A 12,227-nucleotide genomic window follows, 5' to 3' on the forward strand; every position below is an offset into this window, starting at 1 on the left:
ATGCACCCGGAGGTGTATCCGAATCCCTCAAACCAGGGCTCTGATACCAACTTGAAACAACCCAAAAATACGACCCAAAAGTTTCAATTTTTATCATATCAAAAACATGAAACCAAGTATCACATAACAAAGTCATACGTTGCGTGTTTCAAAAACTATGATAAAATACTGAGAGAAAGAAAACTGTATCACAACTGTATCTAAACATATCAACTAACGGAATCAAATCCCAGGACAAAAACTGAAGTTGTGGTGTGTGCGATGCCATCATCCCGAGCTCTTCCATTTGCTTGCGGAAGTACCTGAAACCTAAACTGAAACTGTAAGCACGAAGCTTAGTGAGCTCCCCCAAACTACCACATACCATACAATACATATAAAGCACATATTGGGCCTTGCCCACTGCATCGGACCGAAGTCCGGAACTAGTTGCATCGGACCGAAGTCCGGAACTAACTGCATCGGACCGAAGTCCGGAACTGACTGCATCAGACCGAAGTCCGGAACTGACTGCACCGGACCGAAGTTCGGAACTGACTGCATCGGACCAAAGTCCGGAACTGGCTGATCATGGCATAACATAACACATATCAACTAATATAAACACATATATTGCATACTGCATCGGAACAGAGTCCGGAACACATAACACAAACATGCTTGAATCACAAAGACATCAAGCACTCTAACTATTGCATCGGACTAAAGTCCGGGACTACTGCTAACTAAACGGGCCGGCATTGTGGCCGTAGACCCGTTCCTACTGGAAGGAAACTCACCTCGTGAACTGGCTGTTGTGTGAATGGCTCTGGAAGCTAACTGTTGCTGCTCCGGTATCTCCCCGGCTACAAATCCATAAACACACTCAATCAAATGCTAATCACTGCACTGGGGTAAAATGACTCTTTTACCCTTGGTCAAAGTCAACCCTCCCGGTCAAAGTCAACCCACAGTTGACCTGACTCACCGAGTTGGGCCGCCAACTTGCCGAGTCTCTAGTCTCACTTCTCAGCCCTACTCGTGGCTACTCGTCGAGTATGGCATCGACTCAACGAGTACCCTCTCGATCCAAGAACTCAGACAATCTGCATCCGACTCGCCGAGTCATATGAACAACTCGACGAGTTGTTCTTGAGCTAAGAAGATTGCCTTGGACTCGCCGAGTTGTATGAACAACTCGTCGAGTCCCTCTATTACTGAGTCTGCCCTCCAACTCACTGAGTCCACTCTACTACTCACAGGCTCCCACTCGACATCACTCAAAAGGGGAAAAATGGGACTCGCGACTTGACTCGCCGAGTCGTTCTTCCGACTCGCCGAGTCACATCCATGCAGCTACTCTAAACTCGATTCTGCTTGAATCCAGCGTCTAAAACTTATAGATCTGGGCTTCCTTAGTTCGATTAGCACGTAAAGATTCTATCTTTACGTGCCCATAAGCGACCAAGAAGATAATAAGGCTCAAAAAGCATAATAAAGGCTAGATCTAGGGTTCTTATGCAAAGCATCTTCAAAAAGGCAATAGATCCGGGCTCTACAACTCCTAAATGAACAGATCTAGGGATATCTCGACCTATTAAGGCATCCATACAACTATAAGGTTTGGAAAATACATCAAACTAGCCCTAGAAGTGTTATAATGGAGGTCTAAAGCATAAAACAGAAGGAATCCGAGAAATACCTCAATGAACTCTGTTTTTGCCCTTGGATCTTTGCTCTACACCTCTTCTCTTTGTTCCTTTCTTCTTCTTGTTCTTCAAGCCTTCAAAATCCACACAAAAACACTTAAAACAATCAAGGGATGGATTAGGGTTTTCTCACAGCTCTCTGAGGGTGAAGGAGGCGAGTTTGGGGCACATAACATTGCTTAAATAGTGAGCAACCCGGCGATTTAGGGTTTCTTCCTGGCAGGCAGACTCGCCGAGTCCCGAATATGGACTCGCCGAGTCGCCGACTAACACGTGCTCGAAAACTCGACTCTACTCGACGATTCAGGCCATAGACTTGCCGAGTCCCCCAATAAAACTTCTAAATAAATGCCACGGAAGCAACATACCAGAAACGGGGCGTTACATGTGAAGAGGAATGCCGTAATCATAATCGAAATTTTAAGAACACACTATGTACCTTTGACTAAATTTATTAACATTTCTCAACCTAAACCTTTAGATTTGAAATGAAGCATAATATTCTCTCCCTTAATTATAGCAAAACAACTTTATAACCCTTACTACTTTGCAAGGTATAACTCTTGTTTTCTATAATTAATATTGCCATCTTGCAATATGTGCCTTAATAATCATACAATCATAACATTTATGCTCCCACTATCATGATGATTATTATAAAACATAACACTTATGCTCCCACTAGCTTCGACATGTATTCATAAACATCTTAACTTTCAGAAAAACAATGCTTATTGAATTTCTTAAGTTCATGTTTCTAATACTTAGTGCTTTGATAATCTTTTATAGAGGTTTCTTGAACTTATACACCTTTGCCTTCGATAGTTCATATGTGTGTCTAAACAATTAATACTACTTGCCAAACCTCACAATTCAAATTATGGAAAGGGATACCGTAACCATAATCGAATTCGAGAATGCAATTTTACAATCACTATCTTCTTAAATCTTTCTTAGTGAAAGCATTTCCTCACAATCATTTTCATGAAGGAGGAAATCTTATGACACTTAGATTTGAGCGGTGTATGTGTTCCTATCCATGTGAATTTTTTGAAACTAAGGTTTACGACAAATTCAAACTCATATGGACCGATCTTTTCTTAATCTTGATTTCTTGCTTTATGGTAGCACAGCTGCCCACCATGTCTTCCAAGCAGTTAAGCAACTCACCCTTTCCTATCAATGTACCTTTCATTAATTAAGGTGCTTTGCCTTTTATGCGTTCAAAATGAGAACTCATAGAACTCAAATGCATAATTAACTCAATTGGAACAGCACAGAAACAAAATAATGTCAACACGATAGGTTGTAAACCTCAACTCGTGTGCTAGTGATGATCGGTAAGGTTTATTTGATTTGTTATTGAAACCTTTCAAGACCATTAAGACTCCCACTTACTCCTTGTCATATAAGATTCTCTTGTCAATAAACATTTTTTGACAAACAAAGATTCAAGAGTTAGTGTAGTTTTTATCAAACTCTTCATAAATTGGTCCTAGTTGGTCTTTGTCTTATCCAAGACATCACAACTTTCCATATTTGATGAATGTTATAAACCTTTTAATACTTGTCACTCATTGTCACAATCTTAACTCTAAGACTTGTTTTGGAACGAAGTATGATTGACTTCTTGATTTAACCATTTCATCAATTCTTGATTCCTCTTCTTAGACATACAATTGTACTAAGACTCACTTAGAGGATCAATTGAGATATGGTTCTTAATCATTAAGACCTATCATAAAACATAAAAGGTACTCTCCCTTCTTCTTAGAATGGAGAAACTTTTATCTTTCTGCCTACTTGATTCTTCTTATTCGTTCTGCTATTGATCTAAACCCTTTAATCAATTCAGAATTACACTTAATCTCATATTTACTAAACCTTTAGTAAATCATGACGAATATCTTTGTTACTCTTATGGTGGACTTGATCAACACGCAACTTTGTGTATTCGATCTCCAAGTCCTTCACTTGACACTTTGTCAATGAATTAGTCTAATTTCCAAATATGAAATTTCTCATTCATCATGCAACCAAGTTGCATGATTCCAAATTTCTGTCCAATTGAAACTTGGGCGATGAGAAACTCTCCCTATTTGGTAAATTCTCGACTTTTCCATAAACACCATAAATAAGTATCATATCCATTTGTTGTAGAAATATGCAAACACCAATTTTCATAACGATTTCATTGCAAGGAAATAAACAAACAAATAAATAAGTCAAACGAAAATTTATTTTATTTATAAAAGCAGCGGAAAACATTTGTCCTTACAATGCAAAATCCATTGAAAACTATGTATTTCAAAAGAAAATTTTCTAACAACTCTATCATAACTATCTAAGCTCAAAATCTAATCTTCAAGTCCATGCGATCAAGATCCATTCCTTGTGATTAGATTCATCTTGCTCTTTCACAAAGCTTCCTTTCTTTTCACCGATCTTGTAAAACATTCAAATGCAATCTTATTACATTATGTATTAAGAATTAATGAATAGGAACTTAATGGAGTTAGTGGATTTTACCTGAAGCGCAACCATACTCTTTGACTCTCCCATCTTCTGGACTCTTCAGGCTCTTTGGGCAGACTTGTATCCAACGCCCTTTCTTTTGGCAGCAAACGCAGGTCGGTTCTCCTAGAACGTCCTCGGAAGCATGGTCGGTTGACTTTCCCAACAAATACGCTCCATTGCTTCGCCAAATCATTTCTGATTCAGCAGCAATGAGCATGTAAGTTAGGTCAATGAGGTTGTCGTCATGATCCATCATATAATACTTTCTTTTGAGCTCATTATATGATTTAGGAAGTGACTGCAAAACCCAATTCACAACCAACTCATCTGGGAATGACACACCCAACATTATCAACCTATCAATGTGTGATTTCATTCCTAGAACGTGGGCACACACAGGTTTACCATCTTCATGTTTCATTTCCAATAGGGATTTAGTGATATTGAACCTTTCAATTCTTCGATCTTGTGGGTTGGGGAGAACAATAGGAGGAGGAGGAGGAGGAAGTGAAGCATGATTTCTTGTTCCTCGATTGAATCGTGGAATACCATCTTCATGTGGAAAGCTTGTTCCACGGGATTTGGGAAAACCATAGTTGTCGAACTTTGACATCTACAAAACGGGAGAAAAACAAATTCAAGTTAGTTGATAGATTGAGTCCTTAGTAAATCACCCAAATGAGATACTAAGGCTAGGACCCGACACAATATTCTACAACTCGGGAGAGGGATGCCGTAACCCTAATTGCAGAATATTTGAAGGTAAGTGAATGACGATTCACTAATTTCCACCACGAAAACTCCTAGATCCTTTGAGATTCATTGAACTTTCAATGGCATGTTTAAATCTCGATATGCCCCTCTTGTTTGTGACTGGGATGCCGAGGATCACAAAGCGGGTGTGAATAACCATGCAAACTTACATGGTGCCCTCACATGTTACAGTCACCTATTCGATGTGTCGGTAAACCACACACGCTCCACCGAACTATGACAAACATTGAGTCACCCTTTGCTACCTTTGCTTAGAACCATTTAGTGTGCCGGTAAACCACACACGCTCCACTAACGTCTTCACAAGGGCACAAAGTGTAATTTCATGGAATTGCATCAATTCACTTTTGCCTAAGTAACTAAGATTGGGAATTTTATAAAACATTTAGTTACTTTAATAATTCATTATACTTATAATGGAAGGTTTCGTCCTATCCTACCCATTCGGCTAATGACCCTCCACTAGTCAAGAGTGTGGTGGGTAAGAGTGGATACCCATTCAATCGCCATTTTATAGGCAATTTCCTTAAACACCCCTTATAGACCAGCTTCGTGAATGAGGCCTACTAACGGTAAGACTGACTTTTACTCATACATACATATATATATATATATATATATATATATATATATATATATATAATGTTAGACTTTTAATGTTATATAGTATAGGGTGTATTTTACACTTTTTAAAATACTAGGTGGTCTAATTTAAGAATTATACTTTTAATTCAATTAAATTGTAAACCTAAACTTTTATGGATTTATTAAACCTCTTTTAATTATACACCTTAATTAATTAATAAAACCATAAGGGTGTGATTTGAACTTTTTCAAAACTATACTAGAGTTTTAGAATTTAACATTCCTAATTAAACTTGTAATCAACTTTTAAATTCCAAAACTTGAGGGCAAGTTTTGAAACATTTCAACACATTAGGGTTTAGAATTTAAATATACATCAAAATTAAACCATTTAATCAAAATTTAAATTCCAAAACTTGAGGGCAAGTTTTGAAACCTTTTTCAAAACATTAGGGTTTTAACTATTTAAATTTCAAAACAACAAAACTTTTGGGTTCAAATTTAAACTATAAAACCTAAAGGGAAAAATATGAAACTTTTCATAACAACAAGGGTCAAATAACAAATAATTTAAATTAACATTTAATCACATAATTATCTATATTTGATTTGTTCAATGATTTCTTGCAAAACAATTTATCAATTTAGTCAAAATAATTAATCAATTATCTTATAAGGAAACAATTATCTTATTACTTGATAAATATCTTCAATTAGATCAAAATTATAGTCAAATATATCATATAATCGGATTAATATTGATCTAACATGATAAGGTAACTATCCTAATGCAAAAACAGCAAGAAATCCCGAGATAACCTCCATCTGACGAGTTGACTCGTCGAGTCAAGCCTGGACTCGTCAAGTCACCTTGGACTCGGCGAGTTCAGCTATGGACTCGGCGAGTCCAGCCTCCAGAAACCCAAAAATCGAATTTTTTTGAACATGTAATGCATCAATACAATTGAAACCAAGCTAGGCTCTGATACCACTGATGGGTTTTGGCAATAAGACATCCTATGTGCTCATACAAACCCTAATGCTTGGATCTAGGTTTCTCTATTGTACATGCTTTGAATCCAAGACTATAAACCCTAGTTCTAGCATATGGAAATCAATATTAACATATAATTAGGTTTATGATATTACCTTGATTGTTATGTAGCAACAACAATCCCAATTCCTCCTTGAATTGGCTTTAGAAGGCTTAGAGTCACAAGTGTCACTCCTCTAATGGCTTACAAACACCATAAGCAAGTGGAGAAGGTATAAGGAGAGAGGGGAGGTATTGAATTCGTTTCTAGGACCTCTTGGGAAGGCTTAGACGAATTCATGAGCCTTGGGGTCTTTATATAGGGTTAGGATTAGGGTTTCAGTCCTTATCCTTATCTAGTTACTTGTCCATCAAGCAACCATAAGATAAACCTTGAAAATCCCTATCTTTTGGACCTTGGACGATTTTAAGGATATCCTTATCCTTGAATTCGTCCATCCTTTAACAAGGATAACCATTGCCCTATTTTGTAACTATCACATAATTACAATTCAGCCCCTCTAGTTTAATTAATTACACTTGATCACAAAATTAATTCTCAATTAATTATTGACCAATATTAATTAAACAAATATGATTTCTCCGTTAATATATTATTCTTATAACATATTAATAAATCATAATAACCTCTCTCTTTATTTATTTCTCCAATCAAGTTGCTTTGGTGAAGGCAACCCAAAAGGACCATGCACCATCGGGTCAAGTACATACCAAAATAGTTATGGACTTAGACACTAATCCAACAAGTGGTGACACTCTGCCTCCTTAGGGTTTGAGTTGGGCTTAGCAGGACCAACTTTGGTTCCACTAGAAGAGGTACCATCTTAGGGCTTTCCCTTGTGGTGGCTCTTTGAAGGAGCCTTCCTCTTCTTTCCCTTCCATTGCCCAATGGCCAAAACAGGAGCAACGGGTGGAGTGGGAGTTGGTGTAATAGATTTGTCCTTGAGGTTGCTCTCAGCAGTCCTTAGGAGTCCTTAGAGTTTGCTTAGGGTGACTTCTTCTTTGTTCATGTGGTAGGTCATCCTAATTTGGTTGTAGCACGAGGGCAAGGAGTGGAGAATGATGTCGATAGCCAAGTCTTCCCCATAGTTAACATTTAACTTGAGAAGACGATCAACATACCTTTCCATCTTTTGAAAATGCAAGGTTAGGGACTCTCCACTCCCCATCTTAGCAGTGATTATGTTGGTGATGATCTCGTAGCGCTCTTTCCTTGCGCTTTGGTGGTACCTCTCCAGCAAATCTTGGTGCATTTCATAGGGATACATGTCCTCATAGGACTTTTGGAGTTCAAGGTTCATAGTGGCCAGCATAATGCAATGGACTTTCGTTGCATCACGCTCATGGGTCTCAAAGACGGCCATTTCTTCGGGAGTAGCAATTTCCGGATTGATCTTTTCAAGCTTCTCGTCGAGGACATATTCTTTGTCCTCGTAGCGAGCAATCATGCGAATGTATCTTATCCATTCATTGAAATTCGATCCGTCGAATGTCACCTTTTGACATAGGCTCATTAGCGAGAATGAACCAGCAGTAGCGTTGTTGGCGTTTGCGTTAGACATCTGCAAATAGAAAGGAAAAAAGTTTGATTAGAATTGAATCCCTAATTAAACACCCAAAATGAGAAATTAGGGATAGGATCCAACAACATTATTTACATATTAGAAAAGGGATGTCGTAATCCAACATGAAAATAATTTGGAGGTAAGTGAATGACGATTCACTAATTCTTCACCATGAAAAACATAAAGGCTTAGGTTTTAAATGTATTGAGAATTCCTAGATTTCTTTTTGAGATTCATTGAACTTTTCAATGGCATGTTTAAATCTCGATATGCCCCTCTCGTTTGTGACTGGGATGCCGAGGATCACAAAGCGGGTGTGAATAACCATGCAAATGTACATGGTGCCCTTATTGTTACAGTCACCTATTCGATGTGCCGGTTAACCACACACGCTCCATCGAACTATGACAAACAATGAGTCACCCTTTGCCACCTTTGCTTAGAACCAATTAGTGTGCCGGTTAACCACACGCGCTCCACTAACTTCTTAGCAAGGGTGCAAAGTGTAATTTCATGGGATTGCATCAATTCACTTTTGCCTAAAGTAACTAGGATTGGGAATTTTGTAAAAGCGTTTAGTTACTTTATATAGTTTCATTATACTTATTAATGAAGAGAGGATTGCCCTATCCTACCCGTTCGGCTAACGACCCTCCACCAATCAAGGAAGCGGTGGGTAAGAGTGGATACCCATTAAACGACCATTTTATAGGCCATAACCTTATACCCCCCTTATAGATCGGCTTCGTGAATGAGGCCTACTAACGGTAAGACTAGCATTTTAGTTATACATATATATATATATATATATATATATATATATATATATATATATATATATATATATATTAATCTTGTAATAATATAATAGTATAGGGTGTATTTTAAACATTTTAAAAATACTAGGGTTTTAATTTCAATTTAAAATTTTCGAAATTTATAACTCTTAAATTAAAATTTTAAATATTAAAACTCTTGATTTAATAATTATCTAAATTAAACAATTAATTTGAATCACTAAATCATAAAGGATTATCTTAAATTGACCAATTAATTTTATCCTAATCGCTTAGATCCCTCTAGATTTCGATAATATGGGATGGGATAATTCAAAATCTTTAATTACAATATTTAACCATTAAAGGATAATTACAAGATATGGGATTATCCAAATCCCTAAAATTTAAGATCTTATCTTGGGGAGGAGGCATATCTCGAAAATCTAGGGTTTGCAAACCCTAGATCTCGAAATCTTGGGCAACAAGGAAAAGGGTTTGAAAACCCTTCTCAAAATTTTGAACACTAGGGTTCAAGAACCCTAAAATCGAAATCCTTGCCTCCTAGGGTTTATTGGCCATAAAACCTAAAGTGTCAAATTCATACAATTGTATAATTCTAATTGAAAACAATTTAACCATAAGCTCTGATACCACTGATGGGTTTTATACGAACAATTCTATGTGTGCATGCAACCCTAGATTTGGATCTATGTTTTCTCTATTAGATACACAACTTTATGAACATAAGAAGAACCCTAGCATGCATCTATATATTTCGAAATTTATATACTAGAAGGGTTTACATACCTCTTGTTGTTATATTGTAATAACAACACAAATCTTCAATCTCTTATCTTGGAAAGCAAGTACCACAAGTGTAGTACCTCTAATGGCTCACAAACATCACAAACAAATGGAGAGGCAAGAGAGAGAGAGGGGAGAGGCAGGAAATCGGATCTAAGCCTTCTTAGGATCAAGTGGTTGATTTCCCTTAGCCAAGGGGTCTTTATATAGAGTAGAGATTAAGGTTTCAGTCCTTATCCTTATCTAATTGCTTGCCCACCAAACAATCTATAAGATAAGTCTAGAACCCTTATCCTTGGACGAATTCTAGGGCCTTATCCCCTTGAATTCTTCCACCCCTTTCCTTAGCGCATCCATTGCCCTAATTTGCAACTATCACATAATTACAATTCAGCCCCTATAGTTTAATTAATTACATTTGATCACAAAATTAATTCTTAATTAATTATTGACCAATATTAATTAAACAAATATGATTTCTCCTTTAATATATTATTCTTATAATATATTAATAAATCATAATAACCTCTTTCTCTATTATTTCTCCAGTCAAGTTGCTTTGGTGAAGGCAACCCAAAAGGACCATGCACAACCGGGTCAAGTACTTACCAAATATGGTTACGGGCTTAGACACTAATCCAATAGTCTTCCCCAAAGATCTTCCCAGAATCTCTCCCGAGCGCCAAGTCAAGTTCCGTATCGACTTAATCCCCAGAGCCACTCTCGTAGCTAAATCCCCATACCGTCTAGCACCGACAGAAATACAAGAGTTATCCAGCCAGCTCAATGAACTTCTCAGCAAGTGACTCATCATACCAAGTTCCTCGCCTTGGGGAGCCCTGGTCTTGTTTGTAAAAAAGAAAGATGGATCCTTTTGGATGTGCATAGATTATCGTGAATTGAACAAGTTCACTATCAAGAACCGTTATCCCCTACCTATAATCGATGACCTCTGCGATCAAGTCCAAGGAGCCGGCTATTTCTCAAAGATAGACCTGAGATCAGGGTACCATCAGTTGCGAGTCCATGAGAGTGATGTTCCCAAGACAACATTTCGAACTTGCTATGGTCACTACGAGTTTGTAGTCATGACCTTTGGTCTAACCAACGTACCGGCGTTATTAATGGATCTGATGAATCGGGTGTGCCACCATTTCCTAGACAAGTTCGTAATTGTGTTTATTAATGATATACTTGTCTACTCTAGGAGTGAGGAAGATCATAGACAGCACTTAAGGCTGGTGCTAGAAACTCTAAGGGCGGAGAAACTTTATGCAAAATTCTCTAAGTGTGAATTCTAGATCAGAAAAGTAACTTTTCTTGGTCATGTGGTTAGCGAGGAAGGCATACACGTGGAACCTTCCAAAATCAAAGTGATTGAGAATTGGTCAGCACCGAAGACGCCCACATAAATCCGTCAATTCTTGGGTCTCGCTGGCTACTATCGCAGATTTATCCAGAATTTCTCCAGGATTGCTAAGCCTTTAACCACCCTGACTCAGAAAGGTGTACCCTTTTTTTGGGGAGAAAAACAAGACACTACATTTCAAACATTGAAGTAGGCTATATGCAGCACACCTATCTTGTCTCTGCCTGAAGGGACGGAGGACTTCGTGGTCTACTGTGATGCATCCAATCAGGGCCTAGGCTGTATCCTTATGCAGCGAGGAAAGGTTATTGCCTACGCCTCGAGACAGCTGAAAGCACACGAAGTCAATTACACAACTCACGATCTAGAGTTGGGAGCAGTGGTCTTTGCGTTAAATATTTGGAGACATTATCTCTACGGAACCAAGTGTACTGTCTTCACCGACCATAAAAGCCTACATCATATCTTCGATCAGAAAGAGTTAAACATGAGGCAACGACGGTGGGTAGAGCTACTCAGTGATTATGAGTGCGAAATACGCTACCATCCCGGCAAGGCCAATGTGGTAGCAGATGCCCTCGGACGGAAAGAGTATTCAGGTCGTAGAGTGAAGGCACTAACAATGACCATCCATTCCCATCTGTCCGCTCAAATCAGAGAGGCTCAGCTGGAAGCCAAAAAACCAAAGAACATGTCGTATGAAGCCTTGATAGGAATAGAAAAGAACTTGGAGATCAGAGGAGACGGAGTTTACTATTTCCTGAACCGGATCTGGACCCCAAAGTTCAGCGGTTACAGGAGGTTGTCATGAACGAAGCTCACAAGATTAGATACTCCGTTCACCCAGGTTCGGATAAGATGTACCTGGATCTCAAAAAGCTCCATTGGTGGCCGAACATGAAAGTAGAAATTGCTACCTTCGTGGGCAAGTGCCTAACTTGCGCCAAGGTGAAGGTGGAATATCAAAAGCCCTCAGGTCTACTTCAGCAACCAGTAATACCTGAGTGGAAGTGGGAAAGGATTACAATGGATTTCATCACTAAGTTACCCAAGTCTCCGAGTGGGTGCGATGCCATCTGGGTAATTGTCGAT

Source organism: Lactuca serriola, chromosome 2 (assembly GCF_051521515.1).
Source record: "Lactuca serriola cultivar US96UC23 chromosome 2, Lser_US96UC23_V15, whole genome shotgun sequence".
Lineage (NCBI taxonomy): Eukaryota > Viridiplantae > Streptophyta > Magnoliopsida > Asterales > Asteraceae > Lactuca > Lactuca serriola.